Source organism: Myodes glareolus, chromosome 17 (assembly GCF_982192425.1).
Source record: "Myodes glareolus chromosome 17, mMyoGla1.1, whole genome shotgun sequence".
Classification (NCBI taxonomy): Eukaryota; Metazoa; Chordata; class Mammalia; order Rodentia; family Cricetidae; genus Myodes; species Myodes glareolus.
Genome location: NC_142042.1, coordinates 20,062,307 through 20,076,443, shown reverse-complemented (window position 1 = coordinate 20,076,443; position 14,137 = coordinate 20,062,307).

Genomic DNA, 14,137 nt, shown 5'->3' with positions numbered 1-14,137 from the left:
TATGAATTAGTGTATTAATGGATCCACCAATGACATTAACACCCTCACGGTGACTAGATGAAGAATTATATATATTTTTCTTCCCTTTATTTGTTCCATGGTTTGGTTTTATGCAATTCTTAGTTGGTGACATAGTTTTTCATTTCAAATTATTTTATTTTTTTGTTATCTGTATGTATGTGTCTGTGAGTCTAGGCCATATGTGTGCAAGTGCCCACAGAGGTCAGAAGACAGTGTGACTCTCCTGGAGCTGGAAGTAGAAGCAGTTGAAAGCTGACTGGCCAACTGTGGGTGCTGAGAACTGAGCTAAGGTCTTCCGTAGGAGCACTTATGTTTTCTTCACTGCTGAGCTGTGTGTCCAGGCCCCCAACATAGTTTTTCACGGCCCAACTTTTCTGAGAACAAATTTCAATGGAAAGAGCGTAATTTATTTCTTTTTCATCTTATTTTTTAAGCCGAGGAATAACAATTGTATTGTTATCTGGGCCACAAAGGGATGTTTGGATGCATATACATTGTGTAACTATCACATTATATGTAGTTAGCATATCTGTCACCTCAAACAGTTTTCATTTCTTTGTAGTCATGTTCAGCAGAATGAGTGGACCTGGAAGACGTTACGCTAAGTGAGGTAAGTCAGGCCCCAAAGGGCAAATACTGCATGGTCTCACTCATCTGGAATCCAACGAAGCTGATCTCATAAAAACAGTGGTTATGAGCAGTTCAGGGAGTGTAAGGTTGGGAGAGATTAGTAATGTTATGATTTATGGGTGAGATGTCCCCCAAAACGCAGGCATGGAAGGCTTGGTACCCATTGTTGAAAGGGGACCTGCCCACCTCTGCCTCATGAATGCTGGGTTAAAGGCGTGCACCACCTACCCATGCCAGGCCATTATCTCTAAAGTGATTATCTTATTAGTTCACACACATTTGTAGGAAATGTGCTTTTGCTTTAATACACGCCCCCCCCCCACACCCAAATGAGGCCAGCACTGCCCATGTTTTTACAGACCATGAGTGAACCGGTGAAGAGTATGGGGACTTTCTATGCTCCTGAGCACTGGAATCTAGACAGGATGTAGCCAAGGAGCGAATGCTGTCGGTTCAAGGGAGAGCAATTTGTTCTGAGTTAGCTATCACAGCTGTCTGGCATTATCCTAGGAACTGCATTTTAAACCTTTGGGAAATCAGATTTCCAACTCGCACTCCCCGCCCCCGGAAAGAGCATACTCCCTAAGAGAAATCTGTGATGCTGGCAGGCTGCACTGCACGCCAGGTTCCCTGTACGAGACCTTCTCATTCCCGTAACCATGGCTGACCCGTGCTGTGTTTAAGATGCTGGTAAAGATTTCTGCTCTCACCTTCGATTTGAAGATTCCTTCTTTCTGCTCTGTATCATTTGTTAAAATGATATTTAACAGCAGCAATAACTCCTTTAAAAAGCATTCATGGATTTATGACCATGGCCAAAGTTTCTATTTTACCAGAAGAGTTGAATATAAATAAAATGCCCTTTAACCTATCCCCGACAGATAAGTGCTCAGGACTGGAAAGATGACTCAGTGCATAAGACCTAGGTCCATTCCCAGCACCCACACAGCAGCGTACAACTTCTGTAACTCTAATTCCAAGAAATCTAACGCCCTCTTCTGGCCTCAACTAGCGGTGGGCACACATGTGGTACACGTACATGCCCGCAGGCAAACACTCATAAATATAAAGTTAAGAGAAAGATATGTTTTTGAAAATCTCAAGTAAAAGCTAAATGAAGGTCAAGGAGTTCTTTAAAAGCAAATGCTAATATCACGCAAATCTTTCTCCTCTGGATAGCTTTCTCCTACCTGTAAAATGCTGTAATTACATTGTCCGGTCCTGATTTGGCATTTTTCCTAGGTGTTAGACTAGTTAAGCTAGACTCTCACCATCTCATACCTGCATGCAGAATTCTCCGGCAGTTTGTGAACCATCAGCTATGGACTTGAGTGTGTTGTTTCCCCGAGTGACGTGTCCAACAATGCTGTGGCCCTCAATGTAGCATGAGGGGGCCGGCTTGTTGGGGTTTCCATCCCTCCAAGTACCCCAACAGCTGGCAAGCAACAAAGAAAATCACACACAGGACTCCATAAGGTTATAAACTGATTGGCCCATTAGGTCAGGCTTCTTGTTAACTCTTATAACATATATTACCCCATTATCCTTATCTATGTTAGCCACATGGGCTCAGTACCTTTCTCAGTGTGACAGCTTACATGTTGCCTCTTCGGTGGTCTGCACAGGAGTGGCTGAGAGAGAGCTTCTGCTTCCAGAATACTCCCAGTCTCTTTGCTCCACCCCTACTTCCTGTCTGGCTTTCCCGCCTATACTGCCTGCCTGGCCAATCAGCATTTTATTAAAATATGATTGACAGAATACAGATAATTCTCCCGCACCATTTCCCTCTTTTTTTTTTTAAACAAAGGAAAATACCCATAATCCATTTGTTGGGAATGTGGGCGTAGTATTTCAGGCTACTTCCTGCTGGTTGGGGGCGCTGATAGTCTTAAGGGGACCTAAAGAAAATTTAGAGTTATAATCAAGTCATGACTGGAGTATCCTGTGAGTCTCGATCATCTCAGGCAGCAGTCTTGGATCAGTTCTAGATGTAGACCTCTGTCATCTGGGCCATCTGTTCCTATCGGAGATTTTTCAGGTGGCCTCCCTTGGTCAAAGATGATTATTCTTAACTCTGAATAAATCCAGAGTCTCTCGTTTTCTGTGGAAACAAAAGCAAAATCTCTTCTCCAAAGTAACATACCTTTTGACTTCAGTTTTGAAGCCAAGGTATTTTCAAAATTCCTATCTTGGGTTAGTTCAGCAGCATTTATAAACAAAAGTCTTTTAGCAGTTGTTGCTCCTTCCTCAGCAATCAGACAATTTAAAGAGAGCATAAAAGCATACAGTATGAAGATTCTCTGTGCATTTTCCATCTTTATGTGGCTTTATTTTAACCTCTATTTCTTTTATTTTTACTTTTACTTTTTGAGACAGGATCTTTGTATATCTTTGTCCTGGAATAACACTGTAGACCAGGCTGTCTTTGAACTCAGAGATCCTCCTGTCTCTGCCTCCCCAGTGCTGGGATTAAAGGTGTATGCTACCACACCTTGAACTCACAGAGATCTGTCTCTGCCTCCCAGGCATTGGGATTAAAGGCGTGTACTACCACACCTTGAGGTCACAGAGGTCAATCTACCTCTACCCCTTGAAGTCACAGAGGTCAATATGCCTCTGCCTCCCAGGCATTGGGATTAAAGGTATGTACCACCACACCCAACTACTCTCTTTCTTTCCTTTTAACTTTAAGAACTTTAACTTTTAGCCTGCATATACACACTGTAAACCATTTAGAGGTTTTCTTCCTCTTTGAATCTCTCTTTACTGTATATTTTTCTTTTTCTGACCACATGAGCCATTAATTTACTAAGCAATATGGAGAGCCGTGGCTTTGACAGCTAGATCCAGCTCATTCCTTAGCATTTCAGCCTCAAGGCGGAGGTACCAGCCAGAGCTGTGTTCACTGCCACAACTCTATGGCGTTTCAAGGTCCTTGCCAGCAAGCTGCAGCATTCTGCTCACAGACCACACTCAGTCGGACTGCCTGCCTGAAAGAGTCAGAGTTTGCCCTGGCAGGACGGTCCAGAAAGCCGGCATTTTAAAACAGCGCAGCTTTTTTCCTGCTATGGCTGAAAACCGAAAAGCATGCATTCAGCTTTTGATCAACACTGTAAGTGTTTCGTGGTAGGACCTCTTAATGAGCTACAAAGTTTTGCAGCTAAAGCTGAGTCAGGAAGCCTCCCTTAGACGAGAGCACTTGCTTGCTCTAGCAAACAGAGCAGACCTGAGAAATTGCTGCTACCAACAAAACATGCTTTACTCTAGTCTTTCCCAAGTTTTCTCAAGCTTTCTGTGGATTCAGTTATCCACGTTGGGCACCATCTGTAGCATGAGGGGGCCGGCTTGTTGGGGTTTCCATCCCTCCAAGTACCCCAACAGCTGGCAAGCAACAAAGAAAATCACACACAGGACTCCATAAGGTTATAAACTGATTGGCCCATTAGGTCAGGCTTCTTGTTAACTCTTATAACATATATTACCCCATTATCCTTATCTATGTTAGCCACATGGGCTCAGTACCTTTCTCAGTGTGACAGCTTACATGTTGCCTCTTCGGTGGTCTGCACAGGAGTGGCTGAGAGAGAGCTTCTGCTTCCAGAATACTCCCAGTCTCTTTGCTCCACCCCTACTTCCTGTCTGGCTTTCCCGCCTATACTGCCTGCCTGGCCAATCAGCATTTTATTAAAATATGATTGACAGAATACAGATAATTCTCCCGCACCACCTCAAGTAAGATTATCTGTGAACCTCATCACCACCTGGGCCACCTCTCACTCATCACAGCCTTCTGGAGTTGGTCTCCTATATTTGTCCATGTTCTGCTTCCTAAATCGGTCTTCCAAACTACACTTGGGGGGAGGCACTGGAGGAGTGAGGAGCCTTCTCTCAGAGGATTGTTCTCCAGAGGTACTTTTCTCCCTTCGGAGCCACAAGCTGTCTTCACAGGCTGTGCTTTGGAAGCAGCTGTGGCCGTTGAGGGACTTGTGGTATGAGGCATTCAAGTCAGGTATGTGGGAGCGTAGATGAATGGCCCCAGACCAGGAGCTACTGAGGAGCCCTGCTCTTGCTTTGCTGGTGGCAACAATGTCACAGGTCACTGCTTCCAAACAAAGCAGCAGCAGCCAGTGCCTCAGGGCACAGATGCCCTCAATCACTTCACGTGGGAGACACATTGTGCAGTATACCCACTGGGGTAGTTTGAATCCCATTGGTCCCCGTCATCTCGCAGGGAGTGGTACTATTGGGAGGTGTGGCTTTGATGGAGTGGGTATGGCCTTGTTAGAGAAACTGTGTCACTGTAGGAACAGGCTTTGAGGTTTCCTATGCTCAGGATACCGCCAGTGTTTCTGTTGACTTCCTGTGGCCTGCAAGATGCAGACTCTCAGTTACTTCTCCAGCGCCGCATCTACTCCACACTGCCCTGCCCCCCACCATGATGAGAAAGGACTGAACCTCTGAACTGTAAACTGCCACCTCAATGAAATGTTTTCCTTTATAAGAGCCGCCATCGCCATGGTGTCTTTTCACAGTGCTAGAAACCTTAACTAGGACACACAGATATAGGAAAGGCAGCAGCCAGTGTGACCTCAGCACCTTCCCCAGCCCTCAGTGCTGGATTTCTGGTCAGGTCTGACGCTGAGACCTCTGTGCTCCCCGTTGACCTGCACAGGTTCACTTACAATCAGGAATACCATGCTTGCATCTGTGCAATTAGCTCCCTTGCTGACGGCAATGACCTGAATAAAGTATCTGTTATCACGAAAAAGACAATGAAAATGAAGGTTTTCAAAGTTAAAGTAAGATTTGAATTCTGTAGGTTTTGTTTCTATTGGATCTTCTGCTTGGTGCTTACTTGGCCCTTCTTGCTTCCCATGGTCTGAAACTAATATCATGTGACCTACACATTAATCATCAGCTCAGCTAGTGGTCAGCATACCTGAACCTGGAAGAAGAAATCCATCGTCTTTACCAAACTTAGCATCTCTCTAGAATCTCACTGAACACGGGCTGGTACTCACGGCCAGACAAGTACCTATGAAAGCCCTCTGTTTAAGGACCAGCAGTGCCTTGCCTAGACTTTGTTCGTGGTGGGCTAACATGACATACAAACTGAAGTTGTGCGGGGAGACAGAATCACGATTGCTGTATCAAGTGGAGAATGATAAAGGAAAATAATGAAAAATCCTGTGTGCACCTATGTGTGCATGTGTCTGTACATGTTTGCGCACATGGAGAAAGACAGGAGATGCTCCAGCACTGTGCTCCTATTCCACATTTTCAGGGATGCTCTCATCTTTTCTTGTTGGAGGGGCTCTCAACTCTTTGCCACCAGTGGAATCTCATCTCAGCTCACATCCCATGGCCAAAAGCTGAAAGGATGCAAATGTTGATATTAATCAACACTGATATACCAAGGATGCATTATTCATCTCTCCGTGTCAGATTGGAGGCAGGTAAGGACAGGATGCTTTGCTGGTCCATGGTCCCATGGTATTATAAGTGGTCAGCCTCTGTCCAGACCACAAGCCTTTCCCTGACCACTGTTCCACTCTTCATTTCTAGATCCTGCAGGTTCTAGAAGCCTTTCCCTGACCACTGTTCCACTCTTCATTTCTAGATCCTGCAGGTTCTAGAATGGGGAAGGGGTTTCAAGCTTTCCACGGTGAATATGTCACAGGGGGCTGGGGATACAGTATCATTTCTCCCCAAGCTGTACAGCAGCCAGCAGCTGCATTAAGATGCTAATGAGCATCCTCCACTGGATGACTGAAGAAGCTGCCTATACCAGCATTTCCTATGCCTGGCCAGTGCCTGCAGTGTTCAGATGTGCTTACAGGTTTTCTCCCTGCGCGCAGACGAATAAACACAAGAGAACTCAAGAAGAGTAAGGACGAGACAACCCTGCACACTGCGAGAAAGATGGCAGGAAGTTAGCAGTGGGCTAGCCTTGGGCATGCTGAGGTGAAGGGATAGCCTGCAGTTTAACATTCTAGAAGCAACTCATCAGTGTTTTCACCAATACCAAAGGTGACTCTCGTACTCCACAGAGTTGCATTTATTTTAGAGACGGAGGAAATGAGGCTCAGGGAGAGGAAATTATTTACCAGAGCAGAACTAAAGCCCCCACCTGAACTTGAGCCCGCTACCCTTGGTCCTGATCTGCTTTATATCCGACTTTCCTCAGCCTCTGAACAGCTGAGTGAATGGTAACTGCAAATCTAGCCCTAACTCTACTAAAAACATCAACACTTATTTTTCTACAAGCCCCATATTAACTATTTAGAGGGCAGCAGCCTCGCTGCTCACATATAAGGCCAGTTATATAATCTTTTCATTAGCACAGCTTTTCTGCATGCACCCACCTTGTGGTCTTTGAATGAGCTGTCAGCAAGCGTCTGACAACTGACGGCAGATGTCAACAGACCTTCCTTCCATGGCCACTCTGTGCTCGTCTCCCGCACTGTGTCATGATTCCTAAGGACACGTACCAAACAAGGAAGAGTACAGTAAGCAGGGGTCACTCAGCTGCGTCTGGAGGCCCCGACTCCGTCAGTGCTGGCTCATCTGTTTGCAGGGTCAACTTATGCTTTTGGAAGCAAATGTCTGAGCAAAGAGTGAAAACTGAACTCCAGAAACCCGTAACATTAGACAACAAAGATGAAAATTTCTCAAGATTTGTAAAGAGAGGACAAGTAATCCACATACATAACGAGGCCAGCGTTTTTGCGGAGTGGAACGGAGGTCTCTCGTTTGTAAAGATATGCCATTTCATACCTCAGCGGTGCTCCGGGTCCTTAAAAATGCAGCACACGGCCACAGGCCAACACTGGTTCAGGGCTGTGTCTTTTAATCCAGCTCTGAGAGTTAGCTCTGAAAGCAGCACATTTGACAGGGGCCATCAGAGGTTCGGGAATGTTCCGGTAAAGAAGGAAGTGTCCTGACAGGCACGTTCAGGAAAAAAGAGCTTGTTAAAAAAAAAAGCTAGGCTGGCTTTGTTATTCCTCCCCCTAAGACAACGTCATGGAAGGGGAAGAAAGAGGCTTGGGGATCGTGGTGGAAGGAGAGTCACATTGGTCTACGTAGCTACCATCTGCTTTAGGATTAAAGAGTTTCTAAATTCTCTGACTGACAGGTAGAACCCAAGCCATGTAAGTCTAGCTTTCCTTCTACACTCTGACTCTGGGCAACAAAGTATCAGTCCCGAGCCCTCAAGGTCTTTTAATACTGAGAAGGTTTTAGAAATAGGAAAGTTTGTAGGTTTGTTGGTTACTTTTCCTGGTTTTGTGATAAAATCCCTGGAAAAAACAACAAGCGGAATGAAGGGAGTTAGGGAGGAAGGAAGGGTGAGTTTCGGCTCACGGTTTGAAGGTATAGTCTGTCACTGCGGGGACGGCATGGGGGCAGGAGTATACGGCAGCCAGCTGCTCACTTCTCATCCACGGCTAAGAAGAATGGAGAGATAAATATGAGTGACTGGCTAGCTTTTTCCTTTTTCTGCCCTCCAGGATCCCAGTCCATTGAATAATGTCCCCCAGAATTAGAGTGGGTCTTTCCAGCTCCTTAATGTAATCTAGAAAATTCCTTACAGATATGCCCAGGGACCTGTCTCCTTAGTGGTTCTAGATCCTGTCAAACTGACAGCGATAACTATCAGGGGGTAGACATGAAGCTCAAGGAAGCCTGAACGTGGCTCTGCAGTGATATTTTGTGTGTAGTCTTGCCTGGAGATCAGAGTGCAGAGCTAAGCCACTAGCTAGTCACAGAGGCCTGGCGGTGGTGGCACACACCTTTAATCCCAGAATTCAGGAGGCAGAGGCAGACAGATCTCTGTGAGTTCAAGGCTACCCTGGGCTATACTAGACCGATCCAGTCTCAAAGAGAAACAGAGCCAGGCAGTGGTGGCTCACACCTTTAATCCCAGCTCTAGGGAGGTGGAGACAGGAATGATTTGGCTGGGTGGAGAGGGGAATATAAGACAGGAGGAGACAGGAGCTTATGCAGTCTGAGAATTCGGTAGGAGCATGCAGTCTGAGGTTTCATAGAGACAGCAGTCAGTCTGACATTCATGGAGACAGGATTGCTTTTTCGGTCTGAGCATTGGTAGTGGCTGCTACTCTGCTTCCCTATCTTCAGCTTTCACCCCCTAATACCTGACTCTGAGTTTTCATTATTAAGAACAATTAGAATTTATGCTGCATGGCTCAGGGAGCCTTCCATGGAGATCGTGACTTACAGCTTTGTGACAACAGATAGATTACCTAAGTCTCCTTTATCAAGCTCACTCCACAAACATGCCATTAGCCTACTGTGTCGCTGCAAGCTCCCCTTGGTACCAGAATGCAGAACCCTGCCCCTATGGAGTATCCTCTCTGGCCCCGAACCTTCCAGCAAAGCTTGACTCACAGTTATAGGTCTGGTCTGGTGATGGGGAGGGTGTGGCACCCTTTAGGAGGCTCAGTAGACCAACTGGGCTCTTGACAAAAGAACTTGATGCATTTTCAAGGTCATTGCTGAATCCCACCCAGTAGTCAATGGCAGCACTCAGGTCTAGATATGGAGCTCAGCTGTGCTGCTTTCTGAAGCCCTTGCGAGCAGCCTGAAGCTTCAGCACTATTGAGCTCAGACTTCTGATCTTGTCACAAAGTATGGCAAACTTGTCTGGCTGTTCGAGACGAGAGGCTCAGGGTTACATTCTGTGTCCAAGGACCCAAGTGCATACCTGGTTGCTCTCAGGAACACAACTTGGGCCTTTAATAAAATTCTGACTATTAGCATGTTTGTGTGTGTGTGTGTGTGTGTGTGTGTGTGTGTGTGTAACCAGAAAGTATTAAAGAAATTGATCAGGTTCACAGATTCTGAGATAGACTGCTTGGGCTCCGATGCCTCGGTTTCTCCATGTGTAAACTAGAGACAAGCAAGACCGAGTAATTGTAGGTGTGAAATGAACTAGAATGTAATCCAGTTGCTAGACTGATATAAAATGACAGTGATTATCCTGTCTTCCCAAAAGGGGTACCAGGGCAGTCTCAGGGCTGGACACAGCCTTTTAAAGAGTGTCGTTGAAGCGGTCTGGAGGATGTGTAGAAAAGGGACAGTGGTGAAGCTGTTAGAGAGTGGCTTTAAGGGCAATGACAACATGCGTGACCTTTTGATGTTGTTTGTACCCCCCCAACATACACACACACACACACACACACACACACACACACACAAACCTGAGTGGCGGAGGCACCGAGGGGCTGATCTCTGTAGCTTTTCCTCCAGAAGGATCCTGCTGGATGAGAGCGGAACGGCAGCCAAGGCGAGCAAGCGGATGAGCCACCTGCCAGCCGCCAGGAAGCAGCAGTGGTCAATGACCTAGGACGTGACTTGTTAATGGAGTCACAGGACAGGTGGCTTCAGAAGATAAGGTGCTTGTTACCAAGCAGTGTAGGGAGAGGAGGACATTTTATTGGAGGCGTGGTGTAGGATGTACAGAAAATGATAGTTTGGCACGTGCAGCCTTAGTGAGGAGTTTAAGGTTCCCGGAGCAGGCCGAGAGGTACAGCTGCAAAGTGGGGCTAACTGGGTAGTCCCAGAGGGTTTTAGAAGCCAGGCCAAAAGTGGGGGTGTCATCTTGGACAGCGCTGAGAAGTGTGTCTGGTGGGAAGAGATGAATTGGAGGTGAATGTGATGGAAGGCAGAGGCATTAGGAGTCCCTTGCTGTGTCTGGCTGTGACATCATGAGGGATCGAGCATTAAGAACACTGAGTGAAGGAGGAGAGAGGAATCCAGGGGCATCCCCTGCAGCCCAGAGGTGGGTTGAGGGATGATGCTGGGTCCTGGTGGGGATATTGAATGGATGGGAAAACATTTCACAGTGTAGAGCAAGGGTGACAAATGGTTACTGTATTGATTATCTACTGCTGTGTAAAAAATTGCCTCCAACTTACTGGATTAAAACGACAAACATGTATTATTTTTACAGTTTCTGTGGGTCAGCCATCCTGGCACTGGGTCCTCTTGTCTAGAGTCTGTGAGAAGGCTCCAGTCCAGGTGCCTGTGATCTTATCAGGGTAGGGCCATGTGCAGATTCAATCACAGGTCTTTGTGGCAGCCACAGGGAGTCACCTCAGTGGTTCACTTCCTGTTGTGAGACTCTGCCTCCTAAAGAAGGTTTCACAACCTTTCAAAACAGCACCACTGGCAGGGACCAAGTATTCAAACATATCACCCTGTTGGGGGAATGTTTACCATTCAAACGAGAACTAGATGGCATGCTTTCTCCTTCCTAAGGACCACATGCTTGCTGTCTAGTTCTGGGTCTGTGGCCAATGCAGCCATGGTCTTTGGTGATGTCTTCTATTCCTAGTACCACCAAAGGCTGAGAGAGGATAAGGCTGAACAGAGTTGGCCCCGCCCCTCCCTGGCTCTAACACTGGGGAGAACTGACTGATCCTGCCCCTTCCCAGCGGCCTCTCCTGAGCAGCACAATAGAGCTGACCCCGTGGTGGTGGTGGTGGTGGTGGTGTTTCTCTGTGTGTGTGTGTGTGTGTGTGTGTGTGTGTATGGGGGGTTATGGGTGAGCTGGCCCTGAGGGTGTGGGAGTGGTAGAACTGGTCCTGACCTCCCATGTACCATGTGGTGGCTTGGGTGAAGGAAAGATGCCCTGTGGCAGGCCAGGGAGCTGACCTTCCCTCTTATCAGCTGCAGCACTCAGAAGCCAAGCCTGCACCCCACCAGGGCAGCATGGTAGAGCTGACCCTGTTGACTGGATGAGGGGAAGGGGCGTGGGTTAACCAGCCCTCAAAATGTGAGGATCTGGCTCCACCCCTCACCTGTCTCATGGTGGTGTGGACGAGGGAGAGACATGCCCCCCTCACCTGTGGCAGCTGCAAAAGCTGTCCCTGAGGTCATGAGAGCCTGAAAGCTGTCCCTGCCCATCACCAGCTGCAGCACCTGGGAGAGTGGCCCCTCACCTCTCTTGGGCGACATAGTAGAGCTGACCCTGGTGATGTAGGTGCTGACACCACGGGCATGAAAGCAGGAGAACCAGTCCCTGCCCTTGCGAAATGCCGCATTGGGTGAACTAGGTGGGGTGAACCAGCTCACCCTGGTGGTGAGGATTGGGGAAAGCTGGCAGACTGACCAACCCTGCAACCACCCAGACCCAGAACCAGGGCTATGACTTCGCCTACTCCAACACCCACTCCATCTATGATCTGCTGGAGCACATGAAGGGGCTGGTCCACTAGATCCAAAGCAGCAGGACCTCGGTGATACAGGGCAACATCAGGATATCCAAGAGGGGTCTTACTGATGGCCCAGTATTGATACTGTAGCAGAAACTAGAGGCCTCAAAACAAACCAATAACTCTTTGCAATAAACACTTGCAAGTTAAGATACATGGACTAAAGAGTATACTATGTGACTCACTGTGCCACACTACAGCTTCCATGACCAAATTTTTCTTTTTTTTTTTCTCTCTCTCTTTTTTTCTCTTTTAAAGTTTATTTTATTTTGTGGAGGAAGTTGTAGGGGCAGAAGCCAGATATGAAGGGATGAGGAGATGAATGAGATTAACTCATGATGTGAAAGACACAAATAATAAATATAAAGTTTAAAAAATGATCCATGATGGCCAGATGGTGGTGGTACATACCTTTTATTCCAGCACTCAAGAGGCAGAGGCAGGAGGATCTCTAAGTTTGAGGCCAGCCTAGTGTACAGAGCGAGTTCCAGGGTTTACAGAGAAACCTTGTCTCGGGGGGATGGGCAAAGGTGAGCGAATGAAGTCCAATTCAAGGGGAGGACATTCGACAAGGATGTGCACACTAGACAATAAGGGTCATTGGGGACCATCTCTGTGGCTATGCTGTGATGATTGCCTCTAGGGACTCTATTCTGTGTGGTTAATTGTTAGGGGCTGTGGCCCCTTGGCCCCTTGACTTTCTTTGCCTGCCTCAGACCCTTTGCCTGATGGAGTAAACAGCTTGTTTTCCTGCGCCTGCGCCTGCTCTGAGCACGAGCCCTTCATGGGCTCCTGATGGCAGGGGAGTGAATTCTGGTGGGTTTACAGCGGGAGATCCCAGGAGCTGGGGCGTGGCTATCAGTTAAGGATCCCTATATAGGCTTCCCTGGAGCACAGTAAAGTTGGCATTCTTGTTTCAAGGATGACCCGTGTCCCCGTGTCTCTGTCTGTGTGCGTGTTTTTGAATCTCCAGACTAGTTCCTGATTCACGTACTGTCCCCTAGTGCAGACGCTACAGGTAATGAAAGAAAATTAGGAATTGTTCCTTTTGTTTTATATATTGAGGCAGAGTTTCATGCAGCCCAGGCTGGCCCTGAACTCATTATGTAACCAAGAATGACTTTGAATTTCTGCTTCTCTTGCCTCTACTTTCCTAGTGCTTGGCTTACAGCTATAGACCACGTGCCCAGGTTATGCAAGGCTGAGGATCAAAACCAGAGCTTAATGAATGCTAGGCAAGTACTCTACCAACTGAGCTTATATCCCCAAGCCTCATCCGAATTGTTATGTGAAATCTTTTGATTTGTAAATACTGGTCCTTAGTTTGAAAATGCTATATGGATTTAAAACATCCTGAGGTTGGATCACGAGACCCTGCCGTGAGGTTGCTGGCAGAGGAGCTGTAGAAGGGGCAGGACTGGAGAGCCGAGGCGAGCTCTTGATGTGGGAAAAGATGCGTGGATGGCAGGGCAGATCACTGTGAAGGCAGCGGGAGCTGGAGAATAGAAATGCCAATCATTTGATCCAGGTATCTGTATTCATATAAATTCTGCAGTCGTATCGATGAAAAAGGCTTATTTTCATTAAAGTCAAGCTTTTGAGCCTGTGCTGACAGCTACACATCTATATAAAGTGAGACACTTTGACATCCCCGGCTCTGATCTCAATTGGACAGGTGGCTCCCTGCCCACTAAAGGAACGGAAAGACAATTGAGCCTTATTAGGTGGGAGGGCAGGCGACGCGCAACAGGAAAACAGGGCTTTGCTTTGAAGAGAGAGAGTGGCAGGATCAGAGCTCCCTGTACGTCAGAATTGCTGCCTGAGCTGCTCTCTGGCCCATGTTAGGGACGATTAGGAACTGTTTCCAGACAGACTTGAGCTTTAGCCGACTCAGAGGAATGTGCTGGGAAGACAAGTCAGCTCTCAAGTGTGTCAGAGAGCTGGGCTACAGCATGGGCTTTCATCCTAAGCACACACACCTCAGTGAAGCCTAATTTATATGCCTTTGCTGAAAGGCTTCGTAAGCAAGAAAACATCACGAAAATCCCCCTCGCTGTTCCATTCAGCAAATCCACCTGGTATATACACGTGTTAACTGCAGGAGTCACAGTGGGAGACGGCCACGGTCATTCTGCCCCAAGATACAAGGCGAGACAGGTACTCATCCAATAAGAATAAGAAAACTCGAGTGTCTATTTAGTGGGAGAAAGCAGAGGTGCTATGGGAACGTTACTCCAAATGGCCTAGCACAA